The following is a 27,004-nucleotide window of genomic DNA, read 5'->3' as shown; positions in this document are numbered from 1 at the left end:
GGATTCGGGACTCGCCGCTTTCACCACCTCCCAGTATCTTCTACAGGTCCCAATGGTGGCAAAGGTGATGTAGAAGATTCCCGAAAAGAAGGTTGCTATTCCCAGGGTGTCAGCCGTGGGGAAGCCTTGATCCGCCAGCATCTTCTTGCAGAACACGTCGTGGGACATGTCCGGCACCCTTCCATCCACGGGCTTGAGCTTCAAGGCAACAGTCTGCCTCATCCAGGGCTCCAGGGTTGGAGCTTCCAGGTTAGGAATTCTGCCGCCCTTCTGCCTTGCCGTGGTGGAGGTTGAAGCTTGCTGTGGTTGGGGCTGGACCTCCAGGCCTTGCCCTGCAGCCTCCTGGGTGGACTTGCTGGTTGAGGCCATGGCTTCTTCCAGCAGGCTCTTTTCCGCTTCCTTGCTTACTTGTGGAGAGAGGCTTCGCAAAGTCTTCTTTCCCGGGTGGGAGGAGCTATGCAGATCCGGTCCCGGTGGGAGGAGCTATGCAAATCCTTCTCCAGAGGCAGCGAGTTTCTTCGAAAAGATTCTGCGCCGCCTTCCTCTTCGCCGCTGTTCCGGAATTCACCGCCGATTCCCTTCTTCCAGGTTCTTCGTCGGCTTCTTCCGGAGCTGCAGTCTTCAAGATCTTCTCCTTCTTCAGATGTTCCGAGGCAGGCAGGAGACGATCTTCAGGTGGTATGCTCTAGAGAAATGCGGTTCTAATAAGAACGAAAAGTACTGCAATCGTACTACGCAAAATCTCTACCACAATGCTTGGAGTTCTTCAGACCGTAGCGATCATGGTATCTCCCCTGCCAGGTAAGTATTAAATATTAAACTGATAAGAACAGATACTACACTTGATCTTAGCCAAAAGGCCGAGAAGCGATAACCGTGAAAGGGGCGGGCCCAACAAGGTGCCCTTCATGGGCACTATCACTGCTTGCTGTCAGGGAGGCTGCCAGACAATTTTCCATGCACACTCTGGGCTGGGGGGCAGTCAACCACCAGTACACACAGCAGAACCTAAACCCATACCATTATTGCTAAGCAGCAAGACAGGGGCCCATTGCACTCCCACGGGGCCTTTTTAAATGCAATCCATAACCCGGATTTGCCAGGAACCCTTCTTACTCCTCCTACTTGCATGTGACACTGGGCTTAGGATCTGCATAGGAAACACACACACAAGCACACACCTACCTTTGTTGCCTGCAGATGCCTCCTTGGCTGTCCCCAAACGGTATCAAACCAACACCCACGGGAAGCTGTAAGCATAGAGGACATGCCTGCACCCCATTGGACTTACCTGTGTGGGTTAAATCCGGGTTATTTGACAACCTATGGCGGTGATGGTTCTGCTCAGGCAGAGCAGTGCTGATGCTCCTCATAAAGCTGTCGCTGCTGTGAAGGTTCTAGGTGACATCACAAATCCCTATGGTTACATACACAACAAAGCTGGGTTGTTGTTGTTTACAGTCTGCAAGGCCTGTGGAAGTGAGTGACATCATAGCACTGTAGTTCTGAGGGTTCTAGATGGATGCAACAATCTCCTGTTGCTTCTATGAAGGCCATAATAGACGACATCACCAAACAGCTCCATAGTCACATACACAGCAAAGGAGAGATGTTGTTTACACCTAGTGATGTCAGTGGTATTGAGTGACATCACAGCACAGTGCTAAGGCTCCTGGGCCTGGACACAGCAGCGGCTGCAATATCTCAACGGAGAATACGTTTATATATATGTGTGTGTGTGCGCGTATATATATATATATATATATATATATATATATATATATTTCTCCGCCGAAATCACTTTTAAACCCATTTCCACCTTTTTTTCCCTTCTCTTCCTCTTACTTTTTTTTCACGTTTTTTTACATTTTTCTCCTTTTCGCCTCTTTTCTGGGCGTATTATTCTTCTTTTTCTTCTTTTTTTTCGTCTAATGCATACCCCATCAGTGCAGCAATGCTTATTCAATACCGCCAGCAGATGGAGACACTGGGGGATAATTTTCTAAGGATTTATACTGATTTTTCCTGTCTGAATTTGTCGCACAGAAAGTTGCAGGCCAAATATGTGTGACATTTCTGTGACTTTAGCTTCTAGAGCATTTTTACAACATTATACATAGGTGCTGAATACATAAAAAGCGACTGTTCAGCGACAGACAAGTCGCATCGGCTGAAAGTAGGCCAGAATGTCAGTCCATGTTGGAGCAGGTTTAGATACAGTCTAAAGTATAGATCTCAAAGTCTGTGCACAGAATTTAGCAAGGGCCTCGCACCTTCTGATGCATCAGGTAGGTGCACAATAGCATAGCCTAACCCTCTGTACTTTGGTCTATATTGATGCGGGACATAGACAGCCAGCTGATGACCAATCCATTAGTGCAATGGATGGCTGGAAGCATTTGTCTTTGCCTTTGCAATACCACAGAAGCAATGCATGGTCAATGTACAGCAATGACACACCTGTGTGAACAGCCAGGAGACCCCCCCCCCCCCCCCCCCATGTTATGTTACATAGTTACATAGTTAGTACGGTCGAAAAAAGACATATGTCCATCAAGTTCAACCAGGGAATTAAGGGGTAGGGGTGTGGCGCGATATTGGGGAAGGGATGAGATTTTATATTTCTTTATAAGCATTAATCTTATTTTGTCAATTAGGAACATTCAGCACCCACCCGCTATCAAGGCAGCTGCCTATCATGTCATGCCCTACCTGCACAGGTGTGCTGGCTACTCAAATGATCCAATTAAGGAGGCCATTTAGTCAGCAGCAGCAGAAGTCCTGTGCCTGGACGCTCCAACAGCGGCCAGACACAAGCAGAAGCAGAAGCAGCAGAAGCAGCAGAAGCAGCAGCAGCACCACCTTTTGTTTTTTGGCTGCAGCAGCAGCAAGGCCCACAGGGCTGGCTAGCTGGCTAGCCAGCAAGCAGGTAGCAATGAAAGTAGGAATCTTTCTTTTTAACCCTGTAAGGGGGTGGTGCACTGTACCCGAAGATACTGCCATATCGGGTCAATGCATAGGGCGACGGAAGCAAGCTTCGAAATCGGCCCCCGTTCTCAAAAATCCATTTAATATATGGTCCCCAGATAGGGGACGTATCAGATATTAAACTGATAAGAACAGATTATTTTATTTTTCTAAAGCCGAGGAACGTGCTTTCGATTCACCCAAAGTGCAAGAAAAAGTGCAAACGTGTTACACTAAAAAAACGTGCACAAAGGATGCGGTCTATCACAAGCCCTTCTCCGATAGGAGAGAGGCCCCCCAACAAACCTTACCCTTCGCCTCCGGACCAAAAGGTACCTGCGAGGTTCCAGGTTCGATGTCCCTTTTCGCCGAAGCTACTAGGGGACCACAAATGCTCCCGGCATCCCCCTTGGCGTTAGCCAAGGTATCTGCCCGCAGAGCCGATTACGGTAGGTACCCTGCCAAAGCAGGAGTACCCGGGGTGTTTGCAGGGAGGTGCGGAACCTAATGGCCACACACACCTCCCCTAGACCGCCAGGAGGGACACCCAGAAGGGCTACCGCATCCTGACCAATCCTGTGAACACACAACACGCAAAAAGTGACACAGTGAGACAAAAAAGAAATAAATAAGTGAATGTGTGCAGATATACTGCCCGGACATCCGGCCGGATCTATAAAAATTTCTCTGATCCTAGCCAGAAGGCCGGGAATCAAGAGGTGAGTGCCACAAGGTGAAGAGATTATGGTGCCCGTGCTTCAACTCAGTGAGCCTATCCTCCCAGTGAGTTTCGGCACCTCGGGGTCACCACTCCCCGAGGCACAAAAGTACCTCGGCTCTAGACCCTCTCAGCCTCATGGCGAGACCCGGAGGGAACAGGTCACATCGGGGCAGCCGTCGAGCTGATTCCTCAGAACCAGCCCCGGAAAGCCCTGGTACACCTGCATCCTCCATGCAGCACCCATCCCCACCAGCCCCATACCGGCGTTACTGTCCACCGGCATGAAAAACTGATAAGAACAGATACTACACTTGATCTTAGCCAAAAGGCCGAGAAGCGATAACCGTGAAAGGGGCGGGCCCAACAAGGTGCCCTTCATGGGCACTATCACTGCTTGCTGTCAGGGAGGCTGCCAGACAATTTTCCATGCACACTCTGGGCTGGGGGGCAGTCAACCACCAGTACACACAGCAGAACCTAAACCCATACCATTATTGCTAAGCAGCAAGACAGGGGCCCATTGCACTCCCACGGGGCCTTTTTAAATGCAATCCATAACCCGGATTTGCCAGGAACCCTTCTTACTCCTCCTACTTGCATGTGACACTGGGCTTAGGATCTGCATAGGAAACACACACACAAGCACACACCTACCTTTGTTGCCTGCAGATGCCTCCTTGGCTGTCCTCAAACGGTATCAAACCAACACCCACGGGAAGCTGTAAGCATAGAGGACATGCCTGCACCCCATTGGACTTACCTGTGTGGGTTAAACCCGGGTTATTTGACAACCTATGGCGGTGATGGTTCTGCTCAGGCAGAGCAGTGCTGATGCTCCTCATAAAGCTGTCGCTGCTGTGAAGGTTCTAGGTGACATCACAAATCCCTATGGTTACATACACAACAAAGCTGGGTTGTTGTTGTTTACACTCTGCAAGGCCTGTGGAAGTGAGTGACATCATAGCACTGTAGTTCTGAGGGTTCTAGATGGATGCAACAATCTCCTGTTGCTTCTATGAAGGCCATAATAGACGACATCACCAAACAGCTCCATAGTCACATACACAGCAAAGGAGAGATGTTGTTTACACCTAGTGATGTCAGTGGTATTGAGTGACATCACAGCACAGTGCTAAGGCTCCTGGGCCTGGACACAGCAGCGGCTGCAATATCTCAACAGAGAATACGTTTATATATATGTGTGTGTGTGCGCGTATATATATATATATATATATATATATATATATATATTTCTCCGCCGAAATCACTTTTAAACCCATTTCCACCTTTTTTTCCCTTCTCTTCCTCTTACTTTTTTTTCACGTTTTTTTACGTTTTTCTCCTTTTCGCCTCTTTTCTGGGCGTATTATTCTTCTTTTTCTTCTTTTTTTTCGTCTAATGCATACCCCATCAGTGCAGCAATGCTTATTCAATACCGCCAGCAGATGGAGACACTGGGGGATAATTTTCTAAGGATTTATACTGATTTTTCCTGTCTGAATTTGTCGCACAGAAAGTTGCAGGCCAAATATGTGTGACATTTCTGCGACTTTAGCTTCTAGAGCATTTTTACAACATTATACATAGGTGCTGAATACATAAAAAGCGACTGTTCAGCGACAGACAAGTCGCATCGGCTGAAAGTAGGCCAGAATGTCAGTCCATGTTGGAGCAGGTTTAGATACAGTCTAAAGTATAGATCTCAAAGTCTGTGCACAGAATTTAGCAAGGGCCTCGCACCTTCTGATGCATCAGGTAGGTGCACAATAGCATAGCCTAACCCTCTGTACTTTGGTCTATATTGATGCGGGACATAGACAGCCAGCTGATGACCAATCCATTAGTGCAATGGATGGCTGGAAGCATTTGTCTTTGCCTTTGCAATACCACAGAAGCAATGCATGGTCAATGTACAGCAATGACACACCTGTGTGAACAGCCAGGAGACCCCCCCCCTCCCCCCCCCATGTTATGTTACATAGTTACATAGTTAGTACGGTCGAAAAAAGACATATGTCCATCAAGTTCAACCAGGGAATTAAGGGGTAGGGGTGTGGCGCGATATTGGGGAAGGGATGAGATTTTATATTTCTTCATAAGCATTAATCTTATTTTGTCAATTAGGAACATTCAGCACCCACCCGCTATCAAGGCAGCTGCCTATCATGTCATGCCCTACCTGCACAGGTGTGCTGGCTACTCAAATGATCCAATTAAGGAGGCCATTTAGTCAGCAGCAGCAGAAGTCCTGTGCCTGGACGCTCCAACAGCGGCCAGACACAAGCAGAAGCAGAAGCAGCAGAAGCAGCAGCAGCACCACCTTTTGTTTTTTGGCTGCAGCAGCAGCAAGGCCCACAGGGCTGGCTAGCTGGCTAGCCAGCAAGCAGGTAGCAATGAAAGTAGGAATCTTTCTTTTTAACCCTGTAAGGGGGTGGTGCACTGTACCCGAAGATACTGCCATATCGGGTCAATGCATAGGGCGACGGAAGCAAGCTTCGAAATCGGCCCCCGTTCTCAAAAATCCATTTAATATATGGTCCCCAGATAGGGGACGTATCAGATATTAAACTGATAAGAACAGATACTACACTTGATCTTAGCCAAAAGGCCGAGAAGCGATAACCGTGAAAGGGGCGGGCCCAACAAGGTGCCCTTCATGGGCACTATCACTGCTTGCTGTCAGGGAGGCTGCCAGACAATTTTCCATGCACACTCTGGGCTGGGGGGCAGTCAACCACCAGTACACACAGCAGAACCTAAACCCATACCATTATTGCTAAGCAGCAAGACAGGGGCCCATTGCACTCCCACGGGGCCTTTTTAAATGCAATCCATAACCCGGACTTGCCAGGAACCCTTCTTACTCCTCCTACTTGCATGTGACACTGGGCTTAGGATCTGCATAGGAAACACACACACAAGCACACACCTACCTTTGTTGCCTGCAGATGCCTCCTTGGCTGTCCCCAAACGGTATCAAACCAACACCCACGGGAAGCTGTAAGCATAGAGGACATGCCTGCACCCCATTGGACTTACCTGTGTGGGTTAAACCCGGGTTATTTGACAACCTATGGCGGTGATGGTTCTGCTCAGGCAGAGCAGTGCTGATGCTCCTCATAAAGCTGTCGCTGCTGTGAAGGTTCTAGGTGACATCACAAATCCCTATGGTTACATACACAACAAAGCTGGGTTGTTGTTGTTTACAGTCTGCAAGGCCTGTGGAAGTGAGTGACATCATAGCACTGTAGTTCTGAGGGTTCTAGATGGATGCAACAATCTCCTGTTGCTTCTATGAAGGCCATAATAGACGACATCACCAAACAGCTCCATAGTCACATACACAGCAAAGGAGAGATGTTGTTTACACCTAGTGATGTCAGTGGTATTGAGTGACATCACAGCACAGTGCTAAGGCTCCTGGGCCTGGACACAGCAGCGGCTGCAATATCTCAACGGAGAATACGTTTATATATATGTGTGTGTGTGCGCGTATATATATATATATATATATATATATATATATATATATATATATATATATTTCTCCGCCGAAATCACTTTTAAACCCATTTCCACCTTTTTTTCCCTTCTCTTCCTCTTACTTTTTTTTCACGTTTTTTTACGTTTTTCTCCTTTTCGCCTCTTTTCTGGGCGTATTATTCTTCTTTTTCTTCTTTTTTTTCGTCTAATGCATACCCGATCAGTGCAGCAATGCTTATTCAATACCGCCAGCAGATGGAGACACTGGGGGATAATTTTCTAAGGATTTATACTGATTTTTCCTGTCTGAATTTGTCGCACAGAAAGTTGCAGGCCAAATATGTGTGACATTTCTGCGACTTTAGCTTCTAGAGCATTTTTACAACATTATACATAGGTGCTGAATACATAAAAAGCGACTGTTCAGCGACAGACAAGTCGCATCGGCTGAAAGTAGGCCAGAATGTCAGTCCATGTTGGAGCAGGTTTAGATACAGTCTAAAGTATAGATCTCAAAGTCTGTGCACAGAATTTAGCAAGGGCCTCGCACCTTCTGATGCATCAGGTAGGTGCACAATAGCATAGCCTAACCCTCTGTACTTTGGTCTATATTGATGCGGGACATAGACAGCCAGCTGATGACCAATCCATTAGTGCAATGGATGGCTGGAAGCATTTGTCTTTGCCTTTGCAATACCACAGAAGCAATGCATGGTCAATGTACAGCAATGACACACCTGTGTGAACAGCCAGGAGACCCCCCCCCCCCCCCCCCCCCCCATGTTATGTTACATAGTTACATAGTTAGTACGGTCGAAAAAAGACATATGTCCATCAAGTTCAACCAGGGAATTAAGGGGTAGGGGTGTGGCGCGATATTGGGGAAGGGATGAGATTTTATATTTCTTCATAAGCATTAATCTTATTTTGTCAATTAGGAACATTCAGCACCCACCCGCTATCAAGGCAGCTGCCTATCATGTCATGCCCTACCTGCACAGGTGTGCTGGCTACTCAAATGATCCAATTAAGGAGGCCATTTAGTCAGCAGCAGCAGAAGTCCTGTGCCTGGACGCTCCAACAGCGGCCAGACACAAGCAGAAGCAGAAGCAGCAGAAGCAGCAGCAGCACCACCTTTTGTTTTTTGGCTGCAGCAGCAGCAAGGCCCACAGGGCTGGCTAGCTGGCTAGCCAGCAAGCAGGTAGCAATGAAAGTAGGAATCTTTCTTTTTAACCCTGTAAGGGGGTGGTGCACTGTACCCGAAGATACTGCCATATCGGGTCAATGCATAGGGCGACGGAAGCAAGCTTCGAAATCGGCCCCCGTTCTCAAAAATCCATTTAATATATGGTCCCCAGATAGGGGACGTATCAGATATTAAACTGATAAGAACAGATTTTGATTGAAAGAGCTTTATTTTCCGTTCAGTCATTACAAGTCGTACAATAAATTACAGTCACACAAAGCATGATAGTACAATACACAGCAAAGGTTCCCTAAGCTATACATCGCACACCATGCTACTCTAACATTCAGCTCAATCCTGCAATAGAAAAGCACAAGAGATCAAACAAAAACCAAATAATACAATCTGTGATCGGGGTAGGGGTGTGGGCGACTATGTGGGGGTAGGGAGGGGGCGGATCACAGGGCCAAACTGTTGGGCTGTATCTTCAGGGAGACATGGGAGAAGGAGAGGGGTCTTCACTCCTCTTCTTCCTCATCAACGGCCGAGCTGTCCAAGATGGAATAGTCTCTAAGCAGGTTCTTGATGAACCTGCGGCAGTCCCGGACGGACATGTTTTCCCTGTTGATCACGAGGCGGTTCCTGGAGAGCCACACTGCGTCCTTAAAACAGTTCATAAGGCGCCAGGCCTCCTGGATGGCCTCCACGTCGTGGGTCCCAGGGAACAGGCCGTAAAGCACCGAATGGTACGATAGGCAGCTCCTGGGCACTGAGTCTCTGAGTTCCTGTTCTAGGGCGTCCAACAGACCCTGTGCAAAGGGGCACTGCCAAAACACGTGGAAAGATGTTTCCTCCACGTAGGGGCAACGGGGGCAGTACCGGGTCTTGCACAGGTTGCGGGCATGCATGAATGACCTGAGAGAGAGACCTCCCATGACGGCCATCCACGACAAGTCCTTGTGTCCATTGGTAAGCCGCTTTGAGGCCACATTGTTCCAAACTGTCTCTGCAGTGGCTGCGGGGAGTCCCGGAACCAGCTCGGTCGAGTCCTTAGCTCGGATGAGCTTGTGGATTGTCTTTGGCTTCCATAGGTCTGGTTTCAGTCCTTCCAGCTGGTGCTCCCTCACAAACCGGACAACATCCCCATAGAACCAGGGAGTGTTCCAGTTGTAAGGGATGGAGCTGTCCCACTTGTCCCAGCCCAGCTGTCTCCAGAGGGGCATGAGAAGCAAGCGAGACATGGACCTGCCCGCTGAGCCAGTCTTTTCTACAAGAGTCCGCTGCACCGTGACACATGCAAAGGAGGCCCTCAGCAGAGCGGGGATGTCGGGTATTCCCTTCCCTCCCTTGCGGGGTTCCTTGTACATCACGGTCCTCTTGACTCTGTCCATTTTGCCCCAGACGAAGCCAAACACTGTCCGGGTGATGGCCTTGCAAACGGTGGTATGGGGAGGCCAGGCCTGTGCGGTATATTGGAGCACAGGCAAAACTTCACTCCGCAGGACAAGTGCCTTGCCTTCCATCGTGAGCTTTCTGGAGCTCCACAGTCCGATCTTTGAGTTTATCCTTCCTAGTCGGTCTTGCCAAGACTTAAGGGCCGCTCCTTCCTTCCCGAACCAGACTCCAAGAATTTGAATGAAGTCCGGCTTAATAGTAAAGGGGAAGGGGGCGGAAGAAGCCAGGTGCCACTCCCCGAAGAGCATGGCCTCCGACTTCCCACAGTTGACTTTTGCCCCCGAAGCTCTGCCGAAGTCCTCGCAGGTCTGGACGAGTGCAGTCACCGAACGCTGGTCAGCGCAGAAGACGGTCACGTCGTCCATGTAGAGCGAGCACTTGACCTCGTGGCGATCTGGTCCTGGTGCGGTGATCCCTCTGATCTCTCCATTCTGCCGGATAGTCTCAGCGAAGAGCTCTATAACACAAACAAAAAGGAGAGGTGAAAGAGGGCAGCCTTGTCTAACCCCTGAAAGAATGGAAAAGGGGTCAGTCTTCCAGCCGTTCACCAACACCGTGCTGTAAATGTCAAAATACATAACGTTAACAAAAGAGCAAAACATCTTCCCCAGACCCAGCCTGCGCAAAACCCTGTCCATGAATGCGTGGGAGACACGGTCGAACGCCTTCTCCTGATCTAAGCTGACCAGGGCGGCGCGGCCCCCGCGGTCCTGGATGTAATGGACCGTGTCTCTCACAAGGGCAAGGCTGTCGGCAATCCTGCGGCCAGGAATGCTGCAGGTCTGGTCCGGATGGACGATCTGCCCCATGACAGGTTTCAGCCTGTTGGCCAGCACCTTGGCGAGGATCTTGTAGTCCACGTTCAGGAGAGAGATGGGACGCCAGTTTTTCAGGTCACATCTCTCCCCCTTCCGCTTATACAAGATCGTGATCATCCCTTCCCTCAACGACGGAGGCATTCTGCCCCCCACCACCATCTCCTCGTACACCTCCAACAGGTCCGGACAGATCAGGTCACCCAGCGCTACGTAGAGCTCGGCCGGGAGACCGTCACTGCCCGGGGTCCTGCCGGGCTTAAAGGATCTAGCGGCAGAGAGCAGCTCCCCCACCGTCAAGGGATCGTCCATAGCCGCCGCACCTGCGGGATCAACAACGTTAGTGACACCTGACAGGAACCTCTCGGCGGCTTCGGGGTCGGATGACTTGGGGGCGTAGAGGTTGCTGTAGAAGTCGTGGACGACCCCCATCACTTCCTCCTTGCCGCTCCTCATGTGTCCGGTCTCATCTCGTAGCTCAGTCAGGGGCGTGTGGCCGGCATGGAGCTTCCTGAAAAAGAAAGAGTTACATTTCTCACCCTTCTCCAGGTTCTCCACCTTGGAACGAAAGACGATTCGCTTGGATTCCTCCTCAAAGTGCCTTTTCAAGCTCTTTTTGGTCTCCTCCAGCTCCTCCCTGACGTCCCAGCCACACTGGAGCAGGTCCTGCAGGGACCGCAGCTCGCGCTGCAGTTTCCTCAAGTCCCACTTCTTCGCACACGCCTGTTGTCTGCCTTTTGCCTGAAAGAAACAACGGAATTCGACTTTAACATATTCCCACCAATCGCTGATGCACTTGAACAGACATTTGTCATTTCGCCATACAAGGTACGCATCCCTAAGTTCCTCCATGACCTCCCTCTGCTCCAACAGGGCACAATTCAACTTCCAGGAGCCTGGGCCAGGAGGGAATCCATGGCCCAGAGTCCCCCGGAATCGAATGGCCCTGTGGTCAGAGAAGAAGCAGGGGACCATAGAGTACGACACCTTTCTGACTGCTCTCGAAGTGAAGATGAAGTCTATCCGAGAACGGAGCGAGCCATCGGGGCGGCTCCACGTATAGTTTACGGAGCCGTTCCCGATGGACCCGACAACGTCCTGCAAGGATGCCTCCGTCACCATCTCAATCAGCAGTTTAGACGTCACGTCCAGGTTGGCGGATGTGCCAGAACTGCGCCCGTCCACCTCAATGGGGCAGTTGAAGTCACCACCCAACACTACTGCCCTAGTGGTGGCGAGTTCAGCCCGCAGGGCCTGGAGAACCTCCAGTCGGACATCCCTCTCAGGGGAGGCGTACACGTTGATGAGCCGCACGGGCTCACCCGCCCAGGAACCGTCTGCGACAAGAAGTCTGCCACAGACGAGCTCCCGGACGGAATCAAGTGCAAAGTTACCTCCCCTGATCAGGATGGCCACCCCCGCAGACCTATTGTCGCCCCCACCAGACCAGTAGGAAGGGCCGTGAGGCCACTGCCTGGCCAGATGGTTGTAAGACCTAGAAGCAGACAAAGCACATTCCTGCAACATGTAAACATCACACCTCTGGGAATCTAAGAACGTAAGAACAGTCTGGAATCTAAACCAAGCTCTAATACTCCTCACATTAATGCAGAAGATGTTGAGATCAGCCATGGGAATAAAAAAAAAAAGAGAGGTTAGTTCTGATACTAGTTACCAGTCTGGTCGGACGGGTCCTCTTCTCTGGCGCCTGTCGGCTCGTGTGGCTTCTCGTAGCGCCCTTCCAAGAACTCGTCGTAGACCGTGTTGGACGGAGTGTCCAGGATTTTCTTAACCTCTGGGTCCTGCAGCAGCTCCTCCATAGATTGAGCTTGGACTGGCTCTGCTTGGACCTGCTCCACTTGGGCCTGCTCCATCACCTCCTCTCCTTCTGAAGCCTCAGGGCTCTCGCAGACCTGCTCCATCTCCTCCTCCTCATCTGAAGCTTGAGGGGTTTCGCAGGTCTCGATTATCTTTCTTTTGTGGGACTCTTCTGATACGTTGTCCCTTCCTTTCCTCTTCCTCTGTATGGTACCTGGGGGAGGAAGCACAGGAAAGTCCTCCGAAGGGCGGGCACCAGCAGCTGGAGGGGGGTTAGGTGCTGCTGGGCCAGGAGAGAAAGGAGGCTGGGTGGGGCGGGGGGCAGGAGAGAGTGCCCGGGCAGGGGAGGACGGGGCAGGGGTGGGCCGGGCAGGGGAGGACGGGGCAGGGGTGGGCCGGGCAGGGGAGGACGGGGCAGGGGTGGGCCGGGGTGGGGTACGGGGGGCAGGGGTGGGGCGGGATGGGGCAGGAGGGGCAGGGGTGGGACGGGATGGGGCAGGGGTGGGACGGGATGGGGCAGGGGTGGGACGGGATGGGGCAGGGGTGGGACGGGATGGGGCAGGGGTGGGGCGGGATGGGGCAGGGGTGGGGCGGGATGGGGCAGGAGATGGGGCGGGAGGGGCAGGGGATGGGGCGGGAGGGGCAGGGGAGGGGCGGGACGGGGCAGGGGTGGTGGCTTTCGCCTTCTTACCCTCCTTGGTCGGCTTGGCCATCCGTGGTGTTGGCTCCGGAGCTGGGGCTGGCTTCGGTGCTCTCGCTGCCACAGATGCCCATGTTCTCTCCCTCTGGGGGCAGTCCTTGTAGCTGTGGGCTGCCAGTCCGCAGAGGTTGCAGGTCTTGCTCTTGGGGCAGTCCTTGGTCGTGTGACCTGTCACACGGCAATACCTGCAGGCATCCTCCGTACAGTCCTTGCCCTCGTGGCCCATCTTGCCACATCTCCTGCAGGTCTGCGGCATGTCCGGGTAGAAGATAAGTCCTGTGGAGTTGCCCAAGGAAAATGTCGTTGGCAGGTGCTGTAGTCCGTCTGGAGAAGCAGGGTTCTTGTTGAGTCTGACGACCACAGACCACTTGCAGGTCCAGTATCCGAGTGAGTTCAGGATGCGGGTGGGCTCCCTCACCACGGTGCAGAAGCGCTTCAGGAAGGTCGAGATGTCCGTGCCTGGGGTGTGTGGGTTCCGCATTGAGACCGTCACCCGCCTCTCCTCTCTTTGAATAAGGCAGTTGCCCACAAAGCGAGAGAAAGGGGATTCGGGACTCGCCGCTTTCACCACCTCCCAGTATCTTCTACAGGTCCCAATGGTGGCAAAGGTGATGTAGAAGATTCCCGAAAAGAAGGTTGCTATTCCCAGGGTGTCAGCCGTGGGGAAGCCTTGATCCGCCAGCATCTTCTTGCAGAACACGTCGTGGGACATGTCCGGCACCCTTCCGTCCACGGGCTTGAGCTTCAAGGCAACAGTCTGCCTCATCCAGGGCTCCAGGGTTGGAGCTTCCAGGTTAGGAATTCTGCCGCCCTTCTGCCTTGCCGTGGTGGAGGTTGAAGCTTGCTGTGGTTGGGGCTGGACCTCCAGGCCTTGCCCTGCAGCCTCCTGGGTGGACTTGCTGGTTGAGGCCATGGCTTCTTCCAGCAGGCTCTTTTCCGCTTCCTTGCTTGCTTGTGGAGAGAGGCTTCGCAAAGTCTTCTTTCCCGGGTGGGAGGAGCTATGCAGATCCGGTCCCGGTGGGAGGAGCTATGCAAATCCTTCTCCAGAGGCAGCGAGTTTCTTCGAAAAGATTCTGCGCCGCCTTCCTCTTCGCCGCTGTTCCGGAATTCACCGCCGATTCCCTTCTTCCAGGTTCTTCGTCGGCTTCTTCCGGAGCTGCAGTCTTCAAGATCTTCTCCTTCTTCAGATGTTCCGAGGCAGGCAGGAGACGATCTTCAGGTGGTATGCTCTAGAGAAATGCGGTTCTAATAAGAACGAAAAGTACTGCAATCGTACTACGCAAAATCTCTACCACAATGCTTGGAGTTCTTCAGACCGTAGCGATCATGGTATCTCCCCTGCCAGGTAAGTATCAAGGCAGCTGCCTATCATGTCATGCCCTACCTGCACAGGTGTGCTGGCTACTCAAATGATCCAATTAAGGAGGCCATTTAGTCAGCAGCAGCAGAAGTCCTGTGCCTGGACGCTCCAACAGCGGCCAGACACAAGCAGAAGCAGAAGCAGCAGAAGCAGCAGAAGCAGCAGAAGCAGCAGAAGCAGCAGCAGCACCACCTTTTGTTTTTTGGCTTTTGGCTGCAGCAGCAGCAAGGCCCACAGGGCTGGCTAGCTGGCTAGCCAGCAAGCAGGTAGCAATGAAAGTAGGAATCTTTCTTTTTAACCCTGTAAGGGGGTGGTGCACTGTACCCGAAGATACTGCCATATCGGGTCAATGCATAGGGCGACGGAAGCAAGCTTCGAAATCGGCCCCCGTTCTCAAAAATCCATTTAATATATGGTCCCCAGATAGGGGACGTATCAGATATTAAACTGATAAGAACAGATACTACACTTGATCTTAGCCAAAAGGCCGAGAAGCGATAACCGTGAAAGGGGCGGGCCCAACAAGGTGCCCTTCATGGGCACTATCACTGCTTGCTGTCAGGGAGGCTGCCAGACAATTTTCCATGCACACTCTGGGCTGGGGGGCAGTCAACCACCAGTACACACAGCAGAACCTAAACCCATACCATTATTGCTAAGCAGCAAGACAGGGGCCCATTGCACTCCCACGGGGCCTTTTTAAATGCAATCCATAACCCGGATTTGCCAGGAACCCTTCTTACTCCTCCTACTTGCATGTGACACTGGGCTTAGGATCTGCATAGGAAACACACACACAAGCACACACCTACCTTTGTTGCCTGCAGATGCCTCCTTGGCTGTCCCCAAACGGTATCAAACCAACACCCACGGGAAGCTGTAAGCATAGAGGACATGCCTGCACCCCATTGGACTTACCTGTGTGGGTTAAACCCGGGTTATTTGACAACCTATGGCGGTGATGGTTCTGCTCAGGCAGAGCAGTGCTGATGCTCCTCATAAAGCTGTCGCTGCTGTGAAGGTTCTAGGTGACATCACAAATCCCTATGGTTACATACACAACAAAGCTGGGTTGTTGTTGTTTACACTCTGCAAGGCCTGTGGAAGTGAGTGACATCATAGCACTGTAGTTCTGAGGGTTCTAGATGGATGCAACAATCTCCTGTTGCTTCTATGAAGGCCATAATAGACGACATCACCAAACAGCTCCATAGTCACATACACAGCAAAGGAGAGATGTTGTTTACACCTAGTGATGTCAGTGGTATTGTGTGACATCACAGCACAGTGCTAAGGCTCCTGGGCCTGGACACAGCAGCGGCTGCAATATTTCAACGGAGAATACGTTTATATATATGTGTGTGTGTGCGCGTATATATATATATATATATATATATATATATATATATATATTTCTCCGCCGAAATCACTTTTAAACCCATTTCCACCTTTTTTTCCCTTCTCTTCCTCTTACTTTTTTTTCACGTTTTTTTACGTTTTTCTCCTTTTCGCCTCTTTTCTGGGCGTATTATTCTTCTTTTTCTTCTTTTTTTCGTCTAATGCATACCCCATCAGTGCAGCAATGCTTATTCAATACCGCCAGCAGATGGAGACACTGGGGGATAATTTTCTAAGGATTTATACTGATTTTTCCTGTCTGAATTTGTCGCACAGAAAGTTGCAGGCCAAATATGTGTGACATTTCTGCGACTTTAGCTTCTAGAGCATTTTTACAACATTATACATAGGTGCTGAATACATAAAAAGCGACTGTTCAGCGACAGACAAGTCGCATCGGCTGAAAGTAGGCCAGAATGTCAGTCCATGTTGGAGCAGGTTTAGATACAGTCTAAAGTATAGATCTCAAAGTCTGTGCACAGAATTTAGCAAGGGCCTCGCACCTTCTGATGCATCAGGTAGGTGCACAATAGCATAGCCTAACCCTCTGTACTTTGGTCTATATTGATGCGGGACATAGACAGCCAGCTGATGACCAATCCATTAGTGCAATGGATGGCTGGAAGCATTTGTCTTTGCCTTTGCAATACCACAGAAGCAATGCATGGTCAATGTACAGCAATGACACACCTGTGTGAACAGCCAGGAGACCCCCCCCCCCCCCCCATGTTATGTTACATAGTTACATAGTTAGTACGGTCGAAAAAAGACATATGTCCATCAAGTTCAACCAGGGAATTAAGGGGTAGGGGTGTGGCGCGATATTGGGGAAGGGATGAGATTTTATATTTCTTCATAAGCATTAATCTTATTTTGTCAATTAGGAACATTCAGCACCCACCCGCTATCAAGGCAGCTGCCTATCATGTCATGCCCTACCTGCACAGGTGTGCTGGCTACTCAAATGATCCAATTAAGGAGGCCATTTAGTCAGCAGCAGCAGAAGTCCTGTGCCTGGACGCTCCAACAGCGGCCAGACACAAGCAGAAGCAGAAGCAGCAGAAGCAGCAGCAGCACCACCTTTTGTTTTTTGGCTGCAGCAGCAGCAAGGCCCACAGGGCTGGCTAGCTGGCTAGCCAGCAAGCAGGTAGCAATGAAAGTAGGAATCTTTCTTTTTAACCCTGTAAGGGGGTGGTGCACTGTACCCGAAGATTCTGCCATATCGGGTCAATGCATAGGGCGACGGAAGCAAGCTTCGAAATCGGCCCCCGTTCTCAAAAATCCATTTAATATATGGTCCCCAGATAGGGGACGTATCAGATATTAAACTGATAAGAACAGATACTACACTTGATCTTAGCCAAAAGGCCGAGAAGCGATAACCGTGAAAGGGGCGGGCCCAACAAGGTGCCCTTCATGGGCACTATCACTGCTTGCTGTCAGGGAGGCTGCCAGACAATTTTCCATGCACACTCTGGGCTGGGGGGCAGTCAACCACCAGTACACACAGCAGAACCTAAACCCATACCATTATTGCTAAGCAGCAAGACAGGGGCCCATTGCACTCCCACGGGGCCTTTTTAAATGCAATCCATAACCCGGATTTGCCAGGAACCCTTCTTACTCCTCCTACTTGCATGTGACACTGGGCTTAGGATCTGCATAGGAAACACACACACAAGCACACACCTACCTTTGTTGCCTGCAGATGCCTCCTTGGCTGTCCCCAAACGGTATCAAACCAACACCCACGGGAAGCTGTAAGCATAGAGGACATGCCTGCACCCCATTGGACTTACCTGTGTGGGTTAAACCCGGGTTATTTGACAACCTATGGCGGTGATGGTTCTGCTCAGGCAGAGCAGTGCTGATGCTCCTCATGAAGCTGTCGCTGCTGTGAAGGTTCTAGGTGACATCACAAATCCCTATGGTTACATACACAACAAAGCTGGGTTGTTGTTGTTTACACTCTGCAAGGCCTGTGGAAGTGAGTGACATCATAGCACTGTAGTTCTGAGGGTTCTAGATGGATGCAACAATCTCCTGTTGCTTCTATGAAGGCCATAATAGACGACATCACCAAACAGCTCCATAGTCACATACACAGCAAAGGAGAGATGTTGTTTACACCTAGTGATGTCAGTGGTATTGAGTGACATCACAGCACAGTGCTAAGGCTCCTGGGCCTGGACACAGCAGCGGCTGCAATATCTCAACGGAGAATACGTTTATATATATGTGTGTGTGTGCGCGTATATATATATATATATATATATATATATATATATATATATTTCTCCGCCGAAATCACTTTTAAACCCATTTCCACCTTTTTTTCCCTTCTCTTCCTCTTACTTTTTTTTCAAGTTTTTTTACGTTTTTCTCCTTTTCGCCTCTTTTCTGGGCGTATTATTCTTCTTTTTCTTCTTTTTTTTCGTCTAATGCATACCCCATCAGTGCAGCAATGCTTATTCAATACCGCCAGCAGATGGAGACACTGGGGGATAATTTTCTAAGGATTTATACTGATTTTTCCTGTCTGAATTTGTCGCACAGAAAGTTGCAGGCCAAATATGTGTGACATTTCTGCGACTTTAGCTTCTAGAGCATTTTTACAACATTATACATAGGTGCTGAATACATAAAAAGCGACTGTTCAGCGACAGACAAGTCGCATCGGCTGAAAGTAGGCCAGAATGTCAGTCCATGTTGGAGCAGGTTTAGATACAGTCTAAAGTATAGATCTCAAAGTCTGTGCACAGAATTTAGCAAGGGCCTCGCACCTTCTGATGCATCAGGTAGGTGCACAATAGCATAGCCTAACCCTCTGTACTTTGGTCTATATTGATGCGGGACATAGACAGCCAGCTGATGACCAATCCATTAGTGCAATGGATGGCTGGAAGCATTTGTCTTTGCCTTTGCAATACCACAGAAGCAATGCATGGTCAATGTACAGCAATGACACACCTGTGTGAACAGCCAGGAGACCCCCCCCCCCCCCCCATGTTATGTTACATAGTTACATAGTTAGTACGGTCGAAAAAAGACATATGTCCATCAAGTTCAACCAGGGAATTAAGGGGTAGGGGTGTGGCGCGATATTGGGGAAGGGATGAGATTTTATATTTCTTCATAAGCATTAATCTTATTTTGTCAATTAGGAACATTCAGCACCCACCCGCTATCAAGGCAGCTGCCTATCATGTCATGCCCTACCTGCACAGGTGTGCTGGCTACTCAAATGATCCAATTAAGGAGGCCATTTAGTCAGCAGCAGCAGAAGTCCTGTGCCTGGACGCTCCAACAGCGGCCAGACACAAGCAGAAGCAGAAGCAGCAGAAGCAGCAGCAGCACCACCTTTTGTTTTTTGGCTGCAGCAGCAGCAAGGCCCACAGGGCTGGCTAGCTGGCTAGCCAGCAAGCAGGTAGCAATGAAAGTAGGAATCTTTCTTTTTAACCCTGTAAGGGGGTGGTGCACTGTACCCGAAGATACTGCCATATCGGGTCAATGCATAGGGCGACGGAAGCAAGCTTCGAAATCGGCCCCCGTTCTCAAAAATCCATTTAATATATGGTCCCCAGATAGGGGACGTATCAGATATTAAACTGATAAGAACAGATTTTTTTTTTTTTTTTTTTTTTTTTTAAAGCCGAGGAACGTGCTTTCGATTCACCCAAAGTGCAAGAAAAAGTGCAAACGTGTTACACTAAAAAAACGTGCACAAAGGATGCGGTCTATCGCAAGCCCTTCTCCGATAGGAGAGAGGCCCCCCAACAAACCTTACCCTTCGCCTCCGGACCAAAAGGTACCTGCGAGGTTCCAGGTTCGATGTCCCTTTTCGCCGAAGCTACTAGGAGACCACAAATGCTCCCGGCATCCCCCTTGGCGTTAGCCAAGGTATCTGCCCGCAGAGCCGATTACGGTAGGTACCCTGCGAAGCAGGAGTACCCGGGGTGTTTGCAGGGAGGTGCGGAACCTAATGGCCACACACACCTCCCCTAGACCGCCAGGAGGGACACCCAGAAGGGCTACCGCATCCTGACAAATCCTGTGAACACACAACACGCAAAAAGTGACACAGTGAGACAAAAAATAAATAAATAAGTGAATGTGTGCAGATATACTGCCCGGACATCCGGCCGGATCTATAAAAATTTCTCTGATCCTAGCCAGAAGGCCGGGAATCAAGAGGTGAGTGCCACAAGGTGAAGAGATTATGGTGCCCGTGCTTCAACTCAGTGAGCCTATTCTCCCAGTGAGTTTCGGCACCTCGGGGTCACCACTCCCCGAGGCACAAAAGTACCTCGGCTCTAGACCCTCTCAGCCTCATGGCGAGACCCGGAGGGAACAGGTCACATCGGGGCAGCCGTCGAGCTGATTCCTCAGAACCAGCCCCGGAAAGCCCTGGTACACCTGCATCCTCCATGCAGCACCCATCCCCACCAGCATGAAAACTGATAAGAACAGATACTACACTTGATCTTAGCCAAAAGGCCGAGAAGCGATAACCGTGAAAGGGGCGGGCCCAACAAGGTGCCCTTCATGGGCACTATCACTGCTTGCTGTCAGGGAGGCTGCCAGACAATTTTCCATGCACACTCTGGGCTGGGGGGCAGTCAACCACCAGTACACACAGCAGAACCTAAACCCATACCATTATTGCTAAGCAGCAAGACAGGGGCCCATTGCACTCCCACGGGGCCTTTTTAAATGCAATCCATAACCCGGATTTGCCAGGAACCCTTCTTACTCCTCCTACTTGCATGTGACACTGGGCTTAGGATCTGCATAGGAAACACACACACAAGCACACACCTACCTTTGTTGCCTGCAGATGCCTCCTTGGCTGTCCCCAAACGGTATCAAACCAACACCCACGGGAAGCTGTAAGCATAGAGGACATGCCTGCACCCCATTGGACTTACCTGTGTGGGTTAAACCCGGGTTATTTGACAACCTATGGCGGTGATGGTTCTGCTCAGGCAGAGCAGTGCTGATGCTCCTCATAAAGCTGTCGCTGCTGTGAAGGTTCTAGGTGACATCACAAATCCCTATGGTTACATACACAACAAAGCTGGGTTGTTGTTGTTTACACTCTGCAAGGCCTGTGGAAGTGAGTGACATCATAGCACTGTAGTTCTGAGGGTTCTAGATGGATGCAACAATCTCCTGTTGCTTCTATGAAGGCCATAATAGACGACATCACCAAACAGCTCCATAGTCACATACACAGCAAAGGAGAGATGTTGTTTACACCTAGTGATGTCAGTGGTATTGAGTGACATCACAGCACAGTGCTAAGGCTCCTGGGCCTGGATACAGCAGCGGCTGCAATATCTCAACGGAGAATACGTTTATATATATGTGTGTGTGTGCGCGTATATATATATATATATATATATATATATATATATATATATATTTCTCCGCCGAAATCACTTTTAAACCCATTTCCACCTTTTTTTCCCTTCTCTTCCTCTTACTTTTTTTTCACGTTTTTTTACGTTTTTCTCCTTTTCGCCTCTTTTCTGGGCGTATTATTCTTCTTTTTCTTCTTTTTTTTCGTCTAATGCATACCCCATCAGTGCAGCAATGCTTATTCAATACCGCCAGCAGATGGAGACACTGGGGGATAATTTTCTAAGGATTTATACTGATTTTTCCTGTCTGAATTTGTCGCACAGAAAGTTGCAGGCCAAATATGTGTGACATTTCTGCGACTTTAGCTTCTAGAGCATTTTTACAACATTATACATAGGTGCTGAATACATAAAAAGCGACTGTTCAGCGACAGACAAGTCGCATCGGCTGAAAGTAGGCCAGAATGTCAGTCCATGTTGGAGCAGGTTTAGATACAGTCTAAAGTATAGATCTCAAAGTCTGTGCACAGAATTTAGCAAGGGCCTCGCACCTTCTGATGCATCAGGTAGGTGCACAATAGCATAGCCTAACCCTCTGTACTTTGGTCTATATTGATGCGGGACATAGACAGCCAGCTGATGACCAATCCATTAGTGCAATGGATGGCTGGAAGCATTTGTCTTTGCCTTTGCAATACCACAGAAGCAATGCATGGTCAATGTACAGCAATGACACACCTGTGTGAACAGCCAGGAGACCCCCCCCCCCCATGTTATGTTACATAGTTACATAGTTAGTACGGTCGAAAAAAGACATATGTCCATCAAGTTCAACCAGGGAATTAAGGGGTAGGGGTGTGGCGCGATATTGGGGAAGGGATGAGATTTTATATTTCTTCATAAGCATTAATCTTATTTTGTCAATTAGGAACATTCAGCACCCACCCGCTATCAAGGCAGCTGCCTATCATGTCATGCCCTACCTGCACAGGTGTGCTGGCTACTCAAATGATCCAATTAAGGAGGCCATTTAGTCAGCAGCAGCAGAAGTCCTGTGCCTGGACGCTCCAACAGCGGCCAGACACAAGCAGAAGCAGAAGCAGCAGCAGCACCACCTTTTGTTTTTTGGCTGCAGCAGCAGCAAGGCCCACAGGGCTGGCTAGCTGGCTAGCCAGCAAGCAGGTAGCAATGAAAGTAGGAATCTTTCTTTTTAACCCTGTAAGGGGGTGGTGCACTGTACCCGAAGATACTGCCATATCGGGTCAATGCATAGGGCGACGGAAGCAAGCTTCGAAATCGGCCCCCGTTCTCAAAAATCCATTTAATATATGGTCCCCAGATAGGGGACGTATCAGATATTAAACTGATAAGAACAGATTTTTTTTTTTTTTTTTTTATCTAAAGCCGAGGAACGTGCTTTCGATTCACCCAAAGTGCAAGAAAAAGTGCAAACGTGTTACACTAAAAAAAAACGTGCACAAAGGATGCGGTCTATCGCAAGCCCTTCTCCGATAGGAGAGAGGCCCCCCAACAAACCTTACCCTTCACCTCCGGACCAAAAGGTACCTGCGAGGTTCCAGGTTCGATGTCCCTTTTCGCCGAAGCTACTAGGGGACCACAAATGCTCCCGGCATCCCCCTTGGCGTTGGCCAAGGTATCTGCCCGCAGAGCCGATTACGGTAGGTACCCTGCCAAAGCAGGAGTACCCGGGGTGTTTGCAGGGAGGTGCGGAACCTAATGGCCACACACACCTCCCCTAGACCGCCAGGAGGGACACCCAGAAGGGCTACCGCATCCTGACAAATCCTGTGAACACACAACACGCAAAAAGTGACACAGTGAGACAAAAAAGAAATAAATAAGTGAATGTGTGCAGATATACTGCCCGGACATCCGGCCGGATCTATAAAAATTTCTCTGATCCTAGCCAGAAGGCCGGGAATCAAGAGGTGAGTGCCACAAGGTGAAGAGATTATGGTGCCCGTGCTTCAACTCAGTGAGCCTATTCTCCCAGTGAGTTTCGGCACCTCGGGGTCACCACTCCCCGAGGCACAAAAGTACCTCGGCTCTAGACCCTCTCAGCCTCATGGCGAGACCCGGAGGGAACAGGTCACATCGGGGCAGCCGTCGAGCTGATTCCTCAGAACCAGCCCCGGAAAGCCCTGGTACACCTGCATCCTCCATGCAGCACCCATCCCCACCAGCATGAAAACTGATAAGAACAGATACTACACTTGATCTTAGCCAAAAGGCCGAGAAGCGATAACCGTGAAAGGGGCGGGCCCAACAAGGTGCCCTTCATGGGCACTATCACTGCTTGCTGTCAGGGAGGCTGCCAGACAATTTTCCATGCACACTCTGGGCTGGGGGGCAGTCAACCACCAGTACACACAGCAGAACCTAAACCCATACCATTATTGCTAAGCAGCAAGACAGGGGCCCATTGCACTCCCACGGGGCCTTTTTAAATGCAATCCATAACCCGGATTTGCCAGGAACCCTTCTTACTCCTCCTACTTGCATGTGACACTGGGCTTAGGATCTGCATAGGAAACACACACACAAGCACACACCTACCTTTGTTGCCTGCAGATGCCTCCTTGGCTGTCCCCAAACGGTATCAAACCAACACCCACGGGAAGCTGTAAGCATAGAGGACATGCCTGCACCCCATTGGACTTACCTGTGTGGGTTAAACCCGGGTTATTTGACAACCTATGGCGGTGATGGTTCTGCTCAGGCAGAGCAGTGCTGATGCTCCTCATAAAGCTGTCGCTGCTGTGAAGGTTCTAGGTGACATCACAAATCCCTATGGTTACATACACAACAAAGCTGGGTTGTTGTTGTTTACACTCTGCAAGGCCTGTGGAAGTGAGTGACATCATAGCACTGTAGTTCTGAGGGTTCTAGATGGATGCAACAATCTCCTGTTGCTTCTATGAAGGCCATAATAGACGACATCACCAAACAGCTCCATAGTCACATACACAGCAAAGGAGAGATGTTGTTTACACCTAGTGATGTCAGTGGTATTGAGTGACATCACAGCACAGTGCTAAGGCTCCTGGGCCTGGACACAGCAGCGGCTGCAATATCTCAACGGAGAATACGTTTATATATATGTGTGTGTGTGCGCGTATATATATATATATATATATATATATATATATATATATATATATTTCTCCGCCGAAATCACTTTTAAACCCATTTCCACCTTTTTTTCCCTTCTCTTCCTCTTACTTTTTTTTCACGTTTTTTTACGTTTTTCTCCTTTTCGCCTCTTTTCTGGGCGTATTATTCTTCTTTTTCTTCTTTTTTTTCGTCTAATGCATACCCCATCAGTGCAGCAATGCTTATTCAATACCGCCAGCAGATGGAGACACTGGGGGATAATTTTCTATGGATTTATACTGATTTTTCCTGTCTGAATTTGTCGCACAGAAAGTTGCAGGCCAAATATGTGTGACATTTCTGCGACTTTAGCTTCTAGAGCATTTTTACAACATTATACATAGGTGCTGAATACATAAAAAGCGACTGTTCAGCGACAGACAAGTCGCATCGGCTGAAAGTAGGCCAGAATGTCAGTCCATGTTGGAGCAGGTTTAGATACAGTCTAAAGTATAGATCTCAAAGTCTGTGCACAGAATTTAGCAAGGGCCTCGCACCTTCTGATGCATCAGGTAGGTGCACAATAGCATAGCCTAACCCTCTGTACTTTGGTTTATATTGATACGGGACATAGACAGCCAGCTGATGACCAATCCATTAGTGCAATGGATGGCTGGAAGAATTTGTCTTTGCCTTTGCAATACCACAGAAGCAATGCATGGTCAATGTACAGCAATGACACACCTGTGTGAACAGCCAGGAGACCCCCCCCCCCCCCATGTTATGTTACATAGTTACATAGTTAGTACGGTCGAAAAAAGACATATGTCCATCAAGTTCAACCAGGGAATTAAGGGGTAGGGGTGTGGCGCGATATTGGGGAAGGGATGAGATTTCATATTTCTTCATAAGCATTAATCTTATTTTGTCAATTAGGAACATTCAGCACCCACCCGCTATCAAGGCAGCTGCCTATCATGTCATGCCCTACCTGCACAGGTGTGCTGGCTACTCAAATGATCCAATTAAGGAGGCCATTTAGTCAGCAGCAGCAGAAGTCCTGTGCCTGGACGCTCCAACAGCGGCCAGACACAAGCAGAAGCAGAAGCAGCAGAAGCAGCAGCAGCACCACCTTTTGTTTTTTGGCTGCAGCAGCAGCAAGGCCCACAGGGCTGGCTAGCTGGCTAGCCAGCAAGCAGGTAGCAATGAAAGTAGGAATCTTTCTTTTTAACCCTGTAAGGGGGTGGTGCACTGTACCCGAAGATACTGCCATATCGGGTCAATGCATAGGGCGACGGAAGCAAGCTTCGAAATCGGCCCCCGTTCTCAAAAATCCATTTAATATATGGTCCCCAGATAGGGGACGTATCAGATATTGAACTGATAAGAACAGATACTACACTTGATCTTAGCCAAAAGGCCGAGAAGCGATAACCGTGAAAGGGGCGGGCCCAACAAGGTGCCCTTCATGGGCACTATCACTGCTTGCTGTCAGGAAGGCTGCCAGACAATTTTCCATGCACACTCTGGGCTGGGGGGCAGTCAACCACCAGTACACACAGCAGAACCTAAACCCATACCATTATTGCTAAGCAGCAAGACAGGGGCCCATTGCACTCCCACGGGGCCTTTTTAAATGCAATCCATAACCCGGATTTGCCAGGAACCCTTCTTACTCCTCCTACTTGCATGTGACACTGGGCTTAGGATCTGCATAGGAAACACACACACAAGCACACACCTACCTTTGTTGCCTGCAGATGCCTCCTTGGCTGTCCCCAAACGGTATCAAACCAACACCCACGGGAAGCTGTAAGCATAGAGGACATGCCTGCACCCCATTGGACTTACCTGTGTGGGTTAAACCCGGGTTATTTGACAACCTATGGCGGTGATGGTTCTGCTCAGGCAGAGCAGTGCTGATGCTCCTCATAAAGCTGTCGCTGCTGTGAAGGTTCTAGGTGACATCACAAATCCCTATGGTTACATACACAACAAAGCTGGGTTGTTGTTGTTTACACTCTGCAAGGCCTGTGGAAGTGAGTGACATCATAGCACTGTAGTTCTGAGGGTTCTAGATGGATGCAACAATCTCCTGTTGCTTCTATGAAGGCCATAATAGACGACATCACCAAACAGCTCCATAGTCACATACACAGCAAAGGAGAGATGTTGTTTACACCTAGTGATGTCAGTGGTATTGAGTGACATCACAGCACAGTGCTAAGGCTCCTGGGCCTGGACACAGCAGCGGCTGCAATATCTCAACGGAGAATACGTTTATATATATGTGTGTGTGTGCGCATATATATATATATATATATATATATATATATATATATATATATATTTCTCCGCCGAAATCACTTTTAAACCCATTTCCACCTTTTTTTCCCTTCTCTTCCTCTTACTTTTTTTTCACGTTTTTTTACGTTTTTCTCCTTTTCGCCTCTTTTCTGGGCGTATTATTCTTCTTTTTCTTCTTTTTTTTCGTCTAATGCATACCCCATCAGTGCAGCAATGCTTATTCAATACCGCCAGCAGATGGAGACACTGGGGGATAATTTTCTAAGGATTTATACTGATTTTTCCTGTCTGAATTTGTCGCACAGAAAGTTGCAGGC

The 27,004-nt window shown here is 49.5% G+C and overlaps 7 non-coding genes and 5 pseudogenes across 7 annotated transcripts; all 12 read right to left on the bottom strand.

The window, feature by feature from the left end:
* Positions 1 to 693: 693 nt before the first annotated feature.
* On the bottom strand, positions 694 to 872 carry LOC130342493 (U2 spliceosomal RNA; annotated as a pseudogene).
* A 2,099-nt stretch (positions 873 to 2,971) lies between these two features.
* LOC130342544 (U2 spliceosomal RNA) lies at positions 2,972 to 3,148 on the bottom strand (annotated as a pseudogene).
* A 693-nt stretch (positions 3,149 to 3,841) lies between these two features.
* On the bottom strand, positions 3,842 to 4,029 carry LOC130342501 (U2 spliceosomal RNA). Its single transcript, XR_008882130.1, has one exon. It is a non-coding gene; the product is annotated as a U2 spliceosomal RNA (small nuclear RNA).
* Positions 4,030 to 6,117: 2,088 nt separating this feature from the next.
* Positions 6,118 to 6,308, bottom strand: LOC130342518 (U2 spliceosomal RNA). Its single transcript, XR_008882144.1, has one exon. It is a non-coding gene; the product is annotated as a U2 spliceosomal RNA (small nuclear RNA).
* Positions 6,309 to 8,414: 2,106 nt separating this feature from the next.
* LOC130342537 (U2 spliceosomal RNA) lies at positions 8,415 to 8,584 on the bottom strand (annotated as a pseudogene).
* A 6,229-nt stretch (positions 8,585 to 14,813) lies between these two features.
* LOC130342517 (U2 spliceosomal RNA) lies at positions 14,814 to 15,004 on the bottom strand. The gene has a single exon (XR_008882143.1). It is a non-coding gene; the product is annotated as a U2 spliceosomal RNA (small nuclear RNA).
* A 2,088-nt stretch (positions 15,005 to 17,092) lies between these two features.
* On the bottom strand, positions 17,093 to 17,283 carry LOC130342531 (U2 spliceosomal RNA). Its single transcript, XR_008882156.1, has one exon. It is a non-coding gene; the product is annotated as a U2 spliceosomal RNA (small nuclear RNA).
* Positions 17,284 to 19,372: 2,089 nt separating this feature from the next.
* On the bottom strand, positions 19,373 to 19,560 carry LOC130342551 (U2 spliceosomal RNA). The gene has a single exon (XR_008882172.1). It is a non-coding gene; the product is annotated as a U2 spliceosomal RNA (small nuclear RNA).
* Positions 19,561 to 20,252: 692 nt separating this feature from the next.
* On the bottom strand, positions 20,253 to 20,412 carry LOC130342498 (U2 spliceosomal RNA; annotated as a pseudogene).
* Positions 20,413 to 22,490: 2,078 nt separating this feature from the next.
* Positions 22,491 to 22,675, bottom strand: LOC130342549 (U2 spliceosomal RNA). The gene has a single exon (XR_008882170.1). It is a non-coding gene; the product is annotated as a U2 spliceosomal RNA (small nuclear RNA).
* Positions 22,676 to 23,370: 695 nt separating this feature from the next.
* On the bottom strand, positions 23,371 to 23,530 carry LOC130342496 (U2 spliceosomal RNA; annotated as a pseudogene).
* A 2,091-nt stretch (positions 23,531 to 25,621) lies between these two features.
* Positions 25,622 to 25,812, bottom strand: LOC130342534 (U2 spliceosomal RNA). The gene has a single exon (XR_008882159.1). It is a non-coding gene; the product is annotated as a U2 spliceosomal RNA (small nuclear RNA).
* Between the last annotated feature and the right edge of the window lie 1,192 nt (positions 25,813 to 27,004).

The sequence above is a fragment of the Hyla sarda genome, unplaced genomic scaffold, assembly GCF_029499605.1.
Source record: "Hyla sarda isolate aHylSar1 unplaced genomic scaffold, aHylSar1.hap1 scaffold_651, whole genome shotgun sequence".
Taxonomy (NCBI): Eukaryota; Metazoa; Chordata; class Amphibia; order Anura; family Hylidae; genus Hyla; species Hyla sarda.
The sequence above is the reverse complement of the archived record's forward strand: the minus strand, read 5'-3'. Positions and strand labels throughout refer to the sequence as shown.